General features: G+C 46.3%; 1 protein-coding gene across 11 annotated transcripts in view; it reads left to right on the top strand.

The window, feature by feature from the left end:
* heph (polypyrimidine tract-binding protein 1 heph) overlaps positions 1–15,633 on the top strand; it is a 149,455-nt gene that overhangs the window by 99,566 nt on the left and 34,256 nt on the right. The window lies entirely within an intron of this gene.

The following is a 15,633-nucleotide window of genomic DNA, read 5'->3' as shown; positions in this document are numbered from 1 at the left end:
GTCGCGTCGGCATATTTTAAAAGCTTTTTGTTACACCAGCTCGTTTACTTAGCACACAGGCAGGGACTAGACAGAGACGGGTAGCTCCCGGGCGAAAGAGAGAGCGGCATAGAGCGGCCTCATATATGCAAATTTATGTGACATTGCGGCGAGCACGCGTTCACTTTGGCTTAAGGCTCGCCCAAAGGAATTTCCGGCTTGCCATGTGTATGTGTCTCTGGCTTTTGTTTTCTAGCTGACGCTGCAGCAGACAACGTGGCCCAAATGTATGCAAAGCTTTGTTTAAAGTGTCACACAGGCGAAAGGCGAAGGGAGTGTGTGCGCCTTGCGACTTGCTGGCAGTTTAATAGCTCGCGACCTGCTCCGCCGTTTATGCATATTTAATAGTTGCTATTTTTGCTAAGTGCTCGAAATTATCGTCAGTGGCAGGGGCATCCTGCAAATCTGTCGCAAAGCCCTCAAGAACATTGCGTTGTCATTACCGTAATATTACATTTGTTATATGCGAGCTATGAATAACTACTGATATCTCTGGGTTTTCCTCCTTTGCGGCACATGACACAAAAACCGACTAATTAAATGTCTGCCTGCCTGGGCAAAGTTACTCGACCCTCTGACTCCCTGACAAGTTACACAATTAGCAGCTGGCGAACCGAAAGTTGCTCAAACATTTCAATGAATTCTCCAAATTCTGCTGCCGCACAAAACTTTTGGCCACCAAAAACCCATTTTGCGAAGCGCCTCCCCTGGAATTTCCATCGGAGGAGAAGGGGAAGGAGAATCCCTTCCCCGATCCCAATGCTAATGAATTGCTGTAACTGACTGCTGCTAGTTCGCCAGGATTTATGCCATGAAAACTCAAAGGTAAATAGCAATCTGCCTGCAGACCGGGCAGGGGAGACTTTAATCAAGCGATACCTTTGTTTGCCAGCCAGCCACGCCTCTCGCCACCGCCCCGCCCCCCGGCTGAATCAAGTTTGCATCAATTTCAATATTCCCACTGTTTTCATTTAATTTCAGCAACTTAAAACTTAATTGTGTGCTTCCTGGCTCTGGCTGCCTTTCTCGCCCCTCCTTTCCTTTTAAATGTGCAAAAATTAAAGCAAGGAGCAGGGTCCTCGCAACAGGTTGCCGCACAATCTCATTTGGCGGGGAGCGGTGGCTGGGAGGTGGTTGAGATTGCAACGCAGCAGGTCCCGGGTCGGGTCTTGTAATTTGCAGCACAGCCAGCGACAACGGCAATGATAGTTTCCTCCCTTTTGCCACCCCTTGCACCCAGATGCTGCCCCTCACAGCTTCGGTTATGAATAGCCAGTGGAGCAGGCGAGATGCTGGAAACGTTGCGAAAACATGGCAGGCGGATGCCGAGGACCGACGACCCCCTTCAGCTTCATCATTTAAAAGCGCATTAAAAAGTTTTTAGATTAATTTCGCCGCTGCTGCTGCTGCGTTTTGTTTTTGCCACTGTTTGCTACTTACTCTCCACTGCTGACGTTTTGTTTTCGCTTAATGTGGCGAATTTTAATCCCAAATTGCTGAAATTTAAAACTCGCTTGCTGTGCGTCCAAAATCCTTGGCAAAATATCTGGCGATGAACGAGCAAAATATGCTTCTCTCTACTTTTCTGAGCAACAATTGCTCCGGTTACTAATACGTTTTCCATGTTCGCCTCAAACTGAGACCCCCATCCGCTTATTCATGGACTAACATGCAAAGTGTAGTTGCTCTGCTGCACTGGCAATTCAATAGCTTTTACCTTTTCAATACACATTTGCCAAATCATCAATATTTTTCCTCATCTTGCGCAGAACTCATGCATCTGAGAGACGCTTGCAGGCGGACGATATGGAGCACCCACCCTAGAAAAGTAGGAATCGTCAGGATGTGGGGTCTAACAATGTTTGCTCTGTATGCCGAGGGGCGGGGTGGCACTCGTTTTCACAATCATTTTCAATAAATTTATCTGCAATTTCAGTGGACCCATACACACATGTTAGGAGCGCCCTCCTTGTTGTCGCTCGAATTCAATTCCAAGCAGATTTATTTTTCCACCCAGTTTTTCCATTCATAATTTCCATCAGGGAAGCCCCGGCTTCTCGTTTTGTAGGGCTGCTCGTTCTAATCCTTCGCTTATAATACATGGCGCAGAATGCGTGTGCGGCCAAAAGCGATTTTATTTGGGCTTCACCTGGCTGGTTTTTCTACTCCCCTGCAATCCTTGCATTATATTCATTTCTTTGACTGTTTCCTATGCGGTCTTGGGGTCGACCTTTTCCGCCACAAATTATACGCAATTAAGCAAATTTGTCTAGGTCCCGAAAAACGAAAAAAATCAAAGCTCCTTGGTCGCAGGTCGCTGATTAACAACCCCAGCCGGCAGCAATCCTATGAAAACAAATTGCGAAAAGGATAAATAAAAATAAAAATAAAAATAAAGAACAATAACAGGCAGCATGTAAATAAATGGAAAGAAACGGAAAGACAACTAGGAAACGAGTTGCTACAATGCGACGCCGCCGACCTTTGAATACACTCAGAAAAATAAGAAGAGAACATTAAGGATTTTTTCTTTACTTCAACAAATACCCTCATTTTGTAAAATCACAAAACCCATTAATAGGATAAAATTTTAAAACGACATTTTATAAATTTGAGAAAGGATTTTTCTATTGTGTATGGGTCTGGCTTCACGTCCGGTCGTCGGTCTGCGGTTCCTTCTGAATGCGGCGGGTGCGGGGCGAGTTCATTTAACTTACGGCGCGTTTCCGATTTACCGCAAATTTGAAAACCAACAAACAGCCAAAAATTCGCCCAAAGGCCTCTTCTGTGCAATGGCAAACAAAAGGGGCAAAGCCAACAAGTAAATAGAGAGCACGGAGATAGGGAAAGTAAGGGATAGCAAACGGAAAAATGTGGGAAAAAGTGCTGGAGTGGAGAAGCTGGATAAATTGTAAAATTCAATTTTCGCCCCTTTTACTCTTCATTTTTTTATGTTAACACTTTTAACTTTGATTTATGCAAAAATTTCCACTTCACTTTGCACATGGCCAAAAGTTTTCTCCTTCTGGCCCGTTGATTTGTTGATTTCTAACAAATATTTGTGAGCTTTTCCGATAAAAGGTAAAGGGGGAAAGGTATATGGACAAGCGATGACTGTCAAACGTTCGCGTGGACCCATCGTCCATGAATCATGGCGTCATTCTTTTTGTCACCTCATCCCCCCGCGTGTACCGATATTTGTTGGCCGTCTGGTCCGACTCTTTTATGTGCCGACATCTCTCTCGTGTCATCCGTCATCTCTCCGCCCCACAGCCCCTCTGCCACCACCCCTTGTCCTCGTTAGTGTCACGGGCCAACACTTCCGGTTCACTCCATCCGTAATCCTCCGCCAGGAGCAGCCTTTGTCTCCGGGTGAAAGTCGCACGCTTCCATTTATCAGTGCGGCCCCACTCGATTTAATATCAATTTAAATTTCACGAAATTCATCGTGCGATGCGAGCTGCGAGCAGAATTATTCATGACCGCCTTTCATTAGCCATGTCATCGGCCATCATCATCAATGTTGCATTATTTTAATGGCAATTATGAATATTACACACATATGCACGATTTTTTCTAGCAAATTAAATGGATCAGTCCCGCACGGGTTCATTTGCCGCCTTTCAATAATTTAATTGCCAAAAGGAGAGGCGCTGAAAAAAGCTGTGCTTAAAAACATTAATACACCGGAAGCACAGCACGAGCTCGAAGCGGAAAGGGTGCAAAAGGACAGCGCCGCGATGTTGCTCCTCCCTCGACGGAAAAGTAGCCGGTGGGCCAGAAAAGCAGAAAAGCTGAAAACAGGCGGCGGTTCACTCGCCCATCATCGCCAGTTTTGTATGTTTATCTGTGCGCGAAAATGCATTTTTGCATACAACATAACCGCAACAGATGCGGTCGCTTCAATATAAATGCAGTTACAAATGGTGGACCTCCTCCCTTTTTTCGCTGTCCCTTTATGCATGTGTGTGCGTGTGCTGCGGTCATTACAGCGAATTGCGTTCGCATTTTCCGTGGGGTGTGAGCCGTGAGCCAGTGTGTGTTTTTATGGCCCCGTGTGTGTCTGTCTGTCTGTCTGGCCTTCTGTCTGCCAGGCAGTTTGCCTGTTTTTTATTTTCCCTGGTCATTTCCGTTTTTGCTGGGCCCGCTGTCCATTATGGGTCCTGTCCTCGCTCATCACCGAAAGGGCGAAAATCGGGGTAATTCGGTAGGGGGTGTGGGAGCGCCTGCAACAATGCAGCGGTCTCTGGGCAGTCCTGAGTTTTGGATGGCATATTCTCCGCTCACTTTGAAAAAATTTCTTAAGCTTAAAGCTTGAGTTTTGCTTTTCAAAAAAATTATCGTTTCTAGAAAACTTTCCATTTAAAATGTGATAAATAAAATGAAATAATTTTTTTATAAAACCCAAGCTTTCCTAATTTTTTTCGAGTGTCGTACTAGTTGCCTTTATAGAATACATTTCACAGGCCGCAAGAAAAAGCGATCAGCGATTGCAGACACACACACGAATAACACTAATTATGGGACTTATGGGCTGGCAATGCACCTTTAAAGCGGATTCCTTGTTAAATGCATTTTCCGGAAAAGCCGCTTTCCATCAGCCAGACACACACAGGACAAACACAATCAAAGCGCTTCAGCCGGCTAATGAAGAGCAAATGCAAATGGCTCTCCGTTTGCTCTCGTGCCGCTCTTTCTGCGGCTCATTAATGCGCATAATCAAAGCGGCAAAGGCAACCGCATCAGCAGCAGCAGAAACAGAAGCGGAGGCAGCAGCATATTTGTCACATGATTACCGTATCAAATAACACGCACACACTCTTGCCGGCTGACTGGGATTACACGACATGGAGACATGGCCAACCAGCCTCCAACCTCCGTCCGATCCGATCTGCCAGTCTGCCGTCATAAAGCAAATTTCGCGTTTCGCAACTGAAAACCACAAGCACCATAATTTGGCACTATCCACAGTCGCCAGCGGTGCCGGTCGGTTTTTGGTGCGGCGGCGGCCAAAGAAGCGTCCAACCATTCCATCACATTCACTCAGCCATCCATCCAGTACGTGCACGGCGAGAAAATGTGGAGTGCAAATCAGTAAACATTTTAAGCCAGTTTGTGCCCAAAGGCTTCAGTTAAACATTCGTATTTAGTACCTCAGAATTGGAAAAAGTACTTCAATCGATTCTCGAATGTGAGTTTGCAGGGGCTATTTGCTGAAGGCCGAGCAAACGAACTGGAAACTTTCCCCTGTTTTTCTGCCAGTGCAGACAGGCATTCTGGCATCCAGGACATTGGGCAGAGAGAGCGGACAAAGACAGCCCGCAAGCGTGTGGCAATAGACAATGTCTATGCATATTTGTCATATGTGCAGCACCGGTTTGTGTGGTACATCACCCCCCTCTCTCACTCACATACAGGCTGCCAAAACTGAAATTGAAACTGTTTAGAGCTGTTGTTGTTGCAGTTGGGTGGTGAGGGGGAGGGATGCTTTTGGTCTTTGGGCTTTGGCATGGCCTGGCAGGCAGATAATTTGCTTGAAAACCCATTTTCCGGTTGTTGTCTCCATGTCCTGGCCTTCTTGTTTCGGTGTGCTCCTGCCGGCTTGTTTAACAACTTTTGGACAGTTTGTGATCACTGGCACGCAACTCAAAGGATCACTTGAAGGCTCCCAGGCAGCTGTTTTTTTCTCTCCTATTTGCGGGCCGTTATGGCCGCCATGAAATTCCGCTTTTAAGCTGTGCCGCACATGTTTCGCGCTCTCAAAAAGCTCTTAGGACAAGTGCAGCTTTGTTGCTTTTACAGCTCACAAACACACTGCCGATTGTCGCTGTATTTGTATTTGGCACGAAACGGCGACTCACCTCTGCACTGGGGAACTAAAAATACCTCTAAAATAGCTGAGGAAAAAAGTTATATAATTTTTAAATATTATTTTACTTTGGTAATGATTTTGTTAACCTAACCCAAGCTAGTACATATTTTCCCTAGAAATTCCTTAAAATGTTGCTGATTTTCTATACTCTTTTTCTCTGTGTAAAAAAACGCCGCATATCAAACGTGGCCCAAATGTTGGCCGCCTCAGGAATACAGCACTTAACGGCATCGTTGCCTCGGCTTAAGTAGTCGGAGTTGCTGGCGTAGAGGGTAGCAGGGAGGGGATCCAGATTACTGGGAGAGCAGGACTAGTCACGGTCTCTGCTATTCCATATTCATAATTGCTAATGGAATATGCTGTGACAACCGCAATGATGACGAAGAGTGGCTGAGCCCCATCGTCCTGAGTCCTGATGATGGTGATTATGAGCAGCCAGCAGCCAGCAGCTAGCAGCCCACTACAAAGTGTTTTGCCTCCCCATATTTCCCTGAGCAGCTTTGGACCATTCCTGGGAGAAATTAATTTGCAACTTGCGAGACATTTGGCGCTGGCGTCTATTTACATTGTATATATTACGTATACGCCATGTGCCACCGGGAGGAGAAGCGAGGAGGCTATGTTTTCGGGCGGCCACAGCTGCCGGCTGCTCTCCACTTCAAGGCGCTTCTCGAAAAATGTGGGCTAATTTCTAGTCGCCCGTCACCTGCAGCTATGTTCACATTTTTTCCATCCACTCTTTGTCGTGTTCTTCCTTTGTTTTTCGGTTTGGTTTTTCCTCCTTTTCTGCCGCTGCTGGCGAAGTTTTTGGTGGCTGGCTCTTTGTTAATTGGTTCAGTCACCTGTCTCTTGATCTGCCAGTCAAGCGCACACGACCCGTGGAGTCGATGGCGCCACCACCACGCCATCGCCATCACCCTCGCCATCCCCATCAAAGTAGCACCACAACCGGACGGATGGGTGAAGGCGACAAGGCTGCAGGAAAATACGGAGGAAGGAAGGAAGGAAGCCGGATCCTAGGGCCGCTCCATTTGCCAACCTGCCCAATGAACGTTTTAGATTACAATAGGTTAGGCCGAGAACCGAGAACCCAGAACCGAGTCGCAAGTCCCAAGTCCAGGGTGGATTCCTGATTCCTGGTGAACTGCGCACATTAGCCAGTGGTGGCTCGACCGCAAAGTTGGCGCGCCGCTCCGCCGTCCGTCGTTAACTTAATTGGCCATCACCACCCACTTTGCGGGTTTTTATGACGACGACGACGATGTCGGCCAGCTTGTGACCCAAACCCAAACCTGTAGCCAAAGCACCAAGGAAGTTTGGCTTTGTCGACGCGTCGACTGTCACATTTTTTGACATTTTTATTCTACATTTTGTGCTATTTAGTTGGTCGTTGCTGTTGCTTTGGCTATTTTCTATTAGGGGTTCGTTTTTTCTGCTTTCCTTTTTTGTCACCTGGCCATAATGTTGTGACATTGCCTACTTTTTAGAGCACTGTCTCGTCATTTATGGCTGGCCACGGTCTGGGACTTGGACTAGAAACTGCACGGGGAAAAAACCTTATGAGAATGCCCTTCTCATTGTTAGACTTTTATATACAAGAAAAGCAATTGAGTAGTTCGATTTGCTCAGTGTATAAATGGCTGAGAAGGAAGGCTTCCCTGTTGGCCTGTCGTTTACGCTCGGTTTGGCTCGGCTTTCTATTTTTTGTGATTAATAGGTGTGTTAATGGATGTCATTTTGATGTTTCCGCCAGACGCATGTCCACAAAACCAAGACCTTCCTTGGCTATTTCACCCCCTCGACCTCTGACCCTCACGCTTTCGGCCGTGCTCAGTTTTATGTTTAATTTGAGCATTTCTCGCTAATTTTTAAGGCTCGCCATTAAATGTAGATAATTTTTTATGCCTTTCCTCTGGTCTGCACTGCGCAGTGTCCATTGCCATTCATTTACCATTTCTATGCCTAGGTTTATGGCCCCGCCCTCTTTTGTGGGCGCGTCGTAAAAGCGAAAATGTAACGAGCCGGCGTCACGAGCTTGTTGCAAGTTGGGTCGAATAGCCGAATGGTGAATGGTGGGTACTGGGTCCGAATGCCCCAGTTGTTAAAGCCTTTTATTTGCTGTCGTAGACAAATCGTTTAGGTATTCCGCTGTCCGCTGTCCTTTTCCTTTTAATTAGTCGCAAATTCGTTTTTAAAGTGCTGCCAAAAGTGGCCGGTGGCACGAAAAGGCTTAAAATCAATAGCCAGAGTGCTGGCTGCTGGCTTTAAAAAATATGTTCTTGTTGGGAAACATGGCATAAAATGCAACATGTTTTTTCCTCCACCCATCGGCCACGCCCCCTGGTTTTTATTGCCTAACGCCCACGCTCACACACATGTATGCATAAAGCCCGATGTTGCAGCAGGCGCGCAGTAATCGATATGTAAACATGCGAGTTTGCGTTTCGAATGCAAAGGGGGCGGGGTTAGGGGTGAAGGGTTGAACTGAACGGCAGGGGGGTGTATAAATTTAGAAGCAAACACGCCGACAAACCAAAAAACAACAACGACGCAGCAGCGACGACGGCAACAAGCTGCAATCGTTGTGGCATGCAACATGTTTTTATATATAAATCAATTACTTACCAAACATGACGCGAACGCCACCAAGTGGAGCAGGAGCAGCGAGGATGGAAGTGGAGGTGGAGTAGCGTGCAGTGGATTTATGGCCGTGGAAAAGGGAATCCTTGTGTGTTCGTGCCACTCGGCTCTCGGTATGTGCCGCGAGTCCATTAAAGTTATTCAAATTGTTCAGCAATTTGATTAATTCCCGATTGTGCCGAGTGCCGGGATTCAGAGACACAACTAACTTCGTTATGTCGGTGCCCTTCCACTTCCAATTCCACAACTCCACCGTGGAATGCCCAATGAATTTCGTATCTTTAAGCCCTGGCCGCACAAATTTAACAAGCCAAATCTAATTACACGCCGCTAATATTAATTGAGCCTTGCGTCCCACGAAAATTAGAATCGGCCGAAATAAAAATTGAAATTGACGCGACAGATTTCCGGGGCTGTGGCAAAATCCTCGGGGGCTGAAGTTTGTCAACGAAATTTTCGACCATGAATTGATATAAATGTCGGGGCCCAGAGGCTGGCGGCGAATAATGCGCTAAATAAATTGCGAAAAATTACATAAAATATTTAAGCGCATTCAAGTGTGGCGCTATAAAAAATGGCGGGGCATTAAAAATGTTTTTTCCCGTGATGGGGCTGGCAAGTGAAAGCAAAGCGAGCGGCAAATGGCTCCGGGAGAAGGCGGAGAAAGCGGAGAAGGTGGGAGTGGCTCTTTGGGAACAGGGAAGCCGAATAGACAGCGGGAAAATAGAGCCAAACAAAGGAAAGGACTGGCAAGGATAACAGCCAGCAGCAAACAAATTATTTGTACATATAGCCGTGGGCAAATAGCTACCTCTGAATATTAGACATTTGAGAATTGGCATGGCGAATTTGTTCATTGACTTGCAACCCCAGCAACAATGCTGCCACCTGCCATGCAAATTTGAGGAGCGTGTTGCTCTCGCTGTCTCGGGGCGGAAGCTCTTTAAAGTCGGGCAGACGGAGGACAAGCCGAAATGTTTGTTCACCGTCGGTTGTCGTTTCCTCCCAGACCCAGACGCTTTTAATGCATTTTTTATTGGACTGCTGCCGCACAAAACGACAAGCAAATAGAGAAGGCCATAAAAATAAATAAGGCACAGCACGTGGATGGGGTAGGATTGGGATCGGGATGCACGGATGTGTGGGTGTGTGGGTGTGGATTTTCCCGGCCCATATTAACACCCACAAACCCTCCGGCGAAACGCGAGCGCAGCATATTTTCGCTATTGCCAGTGTCCAGCCGCCATAAATTTCATTGCTATTGAATTTTGTATGAACCCGGGAGCAGCCCTCCTGGCTCTCGGGTCAAGCTCTCCATACGTGCTTCGTGGCCGCTTTAAAAAGGTATAATTTATTTTAAAAGATTCCCTCAACACGCCGCCAGAATGCCATATGCCGTAGTAAGCCGTAGTAGTCGTACTCCCCAAAGGGGCGGAGAATCAATATCCCGGCAAGATTTATGCCGCCCGGTAATCGTTGCTAAGGTCAGGACCAGAATCTCTGACTGGGCTCATTAGAAATGCCAAACGGCAAATGCTTGTCATTTGCATATATACACACACTTTCAGCACACGCATGCCCAACTCTTTGTGCACTGCGAAAAAGATTTGATTTAAGAGTGTCTTATAAAGAAACTTTGTTTCATTTATTCTTCTAATAAATTATCGGCATGAGTTGTATTCCTATAGAATCCCCAATTGGTTACTCCAGAAAATATTCAGCTAAAAGCAAACATAAATACCTGGGCTATGTGTACTATTTTTGGATATTCCCCGACCTCAAACTCGTCTCCCAGTGCATTTATATACGATGTCGCATTACAGGCGAGTGAATATCTTAATAGACAGCAGAAGTCGCGTGGCGCGAGGAGCAAATAAAAAATTGCCAAAACTTTCGGCCGTGCGTAAAGTGTGGAAAGTGGGGGAGGAGCTCGTGGGGCAGGGGAATATCAATGAAATTGTCATACACAAGTAAATGCCCTGAGATAAAGAAGCAAGCAGGGGAGCCAGGACTCCGCAGCAGAACGCTTGCCTACCTTTGAGGGCACTGGCTTGGGAGTTTTTCTACTGCATTTGCTGCCAGAACGGTGAATCGTGAGTCGTGAGACGCCCTGCGCAGAGCAGTCAGTGGCAGACAGTCGGAGATACAGACACTCAGATACTCGGGGAACACATGTTTTGAATAATTTATGCGGGCGGGCGCTCGAAATGTGCCCGCCAGGAGTTTCCCACATTTCACCTGGCTTCTCCCGGCTTTTCCCCCAAACCCAAACCCAAACCAATTGCTTGGCACTAGGCCAGGCAAAGTTTTTTGCACTCTCGCACACGGAAAAGTGTGGGGAAAAAGGTGATAAATGCATAAGCAGGAAAAGTTTTGCGCCTCCTTTGCTTTCCTTTCGATTTCGCTTTGTGCCAACTGGAATAGAGTGGAGTGTGGAGTGTAGGTAGAGTGGAGCGGAGTGGAGTATACTAATAGCGAAATTGCTACAAATCGTTTTGGCCAAACTTGCGCAAGTTTATTTTCCCCACTCACACAGACACGTGCTGTAGCTAGAGTCATTTTTTCTCGCCTTTCGACATTCTAATTTAGCCTCGCTTCAAATATTTATGCAAACAAATTGAAATAAAAAGAGTTCCCGACTCTCGGAAGCAATAAAAGCCAAAGCGTAAATATTTAGTGGTATTCAGCTGGCAGCTCTTCTTCTATATATATGCTTCTACATAAATTTCCATCGTGTTCCCCCGTTTTCCAACTAGAGGGAAAAAATATGAAATAAAATGGCTTGGACCGGGAGGAGATTGAGATGGAGATGGAGCCTGCTCTTAGATACGAGTATTTCATATTAAACTTGAGCTGAGCCGGTGACTCTTTCTTGTTGCTGTGGTTTCGATGCCCCTCCTCCGGCTTCTGCGGCCGGAGTTCGGCAAGAACCGCAGCTGTTACACTTTGGCGGCATTTTCATATAATTTATTGCCTGCTCCGCCGCCAGCCGGCAGGTGGGTTAGGTGGTTTAGTCGGCGGCTGGTGGATTGAATAGGGTTTGAGTCCCATATCTGTGTCTATGTGGCCGCAGTTACAAGTTGCGTTTATCAACTGACAACTAGCTAACAAATAGCGCTCGAGTTGGAGTGGATGGGTGGTTGAGTGCTTGTCTCATTTGGCCATCTAATTAGAATTTATTGGATGCCACTGGCTGGCACTTTAAAGACGCCTTTAAGGCTTTAAGGCATCCTCGAATCGGAAAATTCCCCCACTCCGCCAGATGGCGCTGCAACTGCTGCTGCTGCATGAGCGGCAGCAATAATTGTTATTTCAAAAGGGGGTTGTGCGGGAGGTGAACCGGAGATTGCCGCTTTGTTATGGCTGCAGTTTTCCGCTGTTGTTATTTTTACCTACATATGCAATTTTTTGCACCTAGGTTGGCATTCGCCGCGGCTCCCACGCCCCTATATCTCTTCATACGCCATCATCATCGCCGTCAGCAGCATCATCATCCTCGTCATCAATGATGTCAGTGGGTGGGGCAAAAGGGGAGTCGATAGTCGACATCAATGAACCGATCCGGTGCACCAGCGGAAATATTGAGTCGTATCTGTGTCGTGAGCGAAGCACACACTCCTACGGTTGGGGTCAAAAAGGTAGCACTGACTAGCCAAAGTATTTTTTAGCCTTCAAAATGTATATTATAAATTTATCTATTTATCCGTTTAAATATTATTTAAAGCCTTTAACTCACAACTGGCGCCTATGAAACAATTCCTTAAGTTTCAATGCCACTGCTAATATTTTACCCGCAACTGTGCGCCACAGACAGTCAGACAAAACGAAAAGCCTTTAATCGACAGCAACATATTCGATTTTAATATTCATATGCCGTCGTCATAAATTCATGACAAAGAGAGCAGAGAACACAACACAGGCCGAGGCCGTGCAATAAATGAGGGCGTTGATACGGCCCCCCTTTCTTACTACCCCTTCTTTTCACCACCCACACAACTGAGTGCAGAGTTATTATCAACTGGGTTCGTGGCGGAATTAAAGTTGAGCAGACGGCTGCTGAATCACCCACTTGGAGGCCATTTTGCGGCAAATAAAATTATGATAGTGCGGGCAAATCACAAGTCATGGACGTAGAGACCTGCTCATTATGTAAGAAGGACTGCCCTCTAATTTGGGCACTTTTATTTTTCTCGTGTCCAGGCAACTCTGAGCCTCTAAGCCGGTCCCATTTTTCCGCCCTGGCAGCGGTAATAACACCCAAAGTCCCTTTTTGACTGGATAATCACATGGTGTGCATATCATTTGCCTCGCTCTCAATTACACATGATCTGTGTGTGCTCAGCTTTTCAGCTTTGCTCCCTTTTAAAGCGTCTTCGAGTAGAAAATCGCATATGAGCCTCTTGTGGGAAATTAAACAACAACAACCCCCGAAGAGCAACGCAAGGACGGGTCCAAGGGATGGACGTATATGGAAGAGACAATGGCAGAGACCACTACACTTGGGGGAAAAAGTACTCCTTAATCGGGGATTAAATTCCTGATTGAAGGTTTCTCTATTACCAAAAGGTTTCACTTGAAAACGGAGTTTTGAAATATGCAATTTTACATAAGCGTAATTTAACTTCCTTGCCGAGATCATATAAATTAAAACTGTTATTTTTATAAAACCTAGAAATTAATTATATTTTGGTTTCCGCTTTTCATTAATTTAGTTTATTGTTGATATTATCTCCCAATTCCTCAAAGCTACCCCTCATTTCTTTCAGTTCATGAATTGCTCATTACAGCAACAATAAAGGACAGGGGAATGTAGGGTTTTTGCCAGCTTCTGATGACGCTGACACCCTTTGCTTCCGTCTCGAGCTCCCTTCTCCATGTCCTTCTGCTTCTCCGTGTCCGTCAGCGTGGCGCACTTCAAAAACTTAACCGTTAGGCATATGCGTGATTATCTTTCCACTGCTGCCTCGGACAAGAACAACGACAACACGAACGACGAGGAGGCAGGGGCAGCAACCCTCAGAGGCAACAATTGCGCGCTGACCCAGTTACCCGGCAACAAAGGCGGAAGCAAAGGAAACAGGCTGAAAGGGAGACAAGGAGGGGCTGAAAAGGCACATGTCATCATAGAAATCAGTGAGTGCCCAGAAAACTGCCCACGCCCTCCGGCAATGGGGCGTTGCTTATGAACAGAGTGGAGGGGAAGGGGGATGCTAGATCCGAAGGGCGGAGATGGAGGCGGAGGAGGAGGCGGTGGCGCTGGGAAAATTCATTAAAATGGCACAGAGGCGAGACAACAATGAAACGGTCCACTTGGGTTCCTGCTTTCTGCTCCCGCTCCTCTGGTCCCTTCAGGAAAGTGGACAGCAGCTTATCGTCCTGGCCATATGTGCCACACACACACACACATGGCGGGGAAAAGGGTGCACATACATACAGTTACTAATCAAATATTTAGCATACTTTTTAGAAAGCATATTAAAATAACATTTCCGGTCAGCTTGGCAAAAAGGAAATCGTCGCACAGTCCGAACCCAAGCGGCAGCGGAGGGCATTAGCCCGGCTTTCTGAACCGTGTAATGCACACTGGCAAACAAACACACACTTGTGCACTCATACAATCACACACGGCGAAGGATATCCCGTTGAGAGCCGGCAAATCCCTATAGCATGCCAGGCAGCCGGCACTTGGGGAGCGTTAATGTGGCATAACGAATGCATTAGAGACTCGTACTAAGTAAGCGCAGTTAGTTGGCAACCCTTTTCGGGGTCCTTTCGGGGTGGTGGAGAGCGAAAGGCATTTAAAATTTAATTACCCACTACAAAAGTCCAGAGAACCACCCTCGGAAAGGAAACCAATATGCATTACCCTAATAAAGTCCACTGAAAAAGAAGACCCAAAAAAGTATGCTTCTGCTTTTTTGGGCAGTGAAAAGCATGCTACGAAACATATGTTGAACACAATGCACAACAACAACAAGAACAAGAGTGAGCGGCTTCTGCTGATATCATTACTCAGCCCACACAGTCACACTCATACTCACACAAAGGCTCTGACACGCACACAGGCGAGCTTCCGCTTTCTTTTTTCGCTGTCGTTTTTTGTGTGTGATATTATCAAGTGAAGTGCTTTTGCGGTTTTCGCCGCTGTCTTTGTCTATTGCACACCACACACTCTCTCTTTTCTCTTTTTCCCTTCCTGCCACACACGTGTGTGTGTGCGTTTTGGCTTTTCTTATTATTCCTATTACCACATGTTGTTTTTGTATTTAAGCTAATTCCTTTATGTGTGCGGCTATGGATGTGTATATAAAACGTGCAGCCACATAAAAATAAAAACCCCAGCAACAAATAGCAAATAACAAATAAGGCCCAACAAAAGCAGAAGCCAGCAGGCAAAAAGCAAATAAGCCAAAAGCAAAGCAAAGCGAAAGCGCGCAGCATGATAAGCCAAGTGGCGAATTCAAGCGTAGTCAGCATTGATAGCTGATGATGGGATGGGAGTGGGAGTGGGAGATGTAGATGGGGGGCATAAAGGTGCCTACTTCACACAAAATTACCCTTTTCAATTTGTGCGGTGTGCAGAGTGCTCCCCCAGCAATTCCCCTCTTTCCATCGTTCAGCTCCCGTTTATTGACTTTTTGTCATTGCCGCTAATGCATAGCAGCAGAAACTGAACAAACACACTCCCCACGCCCACCACCCAGCCACCCACTCACACAGGGGCACGGCCACCAACACACGCATTCTGCTTAGCACAATACAGTCGCAGTCACCATCAGCAGTAGCTGAAGCTGTAGCAGCTTTATTTTTATGGGGCGCATTACATTTAATGTTTGGCTTAACTCGGTTACTCTCGATGCTCTCTGGGAATCCGACTCTGACTCTGGTACCGATTCTGATTTCACACTCAAAGAAAATCGACCTTATTGCTGAAGAGCCTAAAAACATTTAAAATATCTAACTGAATAATTACATGAGGGAGAAAGTGAATGGGGGATAAGTCCCTCCCAATCGGAAAAAAATAAAAGAAATTCAAAGAGTATGCAACAACAAATTTATTCTGTTTGATTTCATTTAAGTTA

This window comes from Drosophila takahashii, chromosome 3R (genome assembly GCF_030179915.1).
Source record: "Drosophila takahashii strain IR98-3 E-12201 chromosome 3R, DtakHiC1v2, whole genome shotgun sequence".
NCBI classification, from domain to species: domain Eukaryota; kingdom Metazoa; phylum Arthropoda; class Insecta; order Diptera; family Drosophilidae; genus Drosophila; species Drosophila takahashii.
Note: the sequence above shows the minus strand (reverse complement) of the source record. Positions and strands in the feature narration are given on the sequence as shown.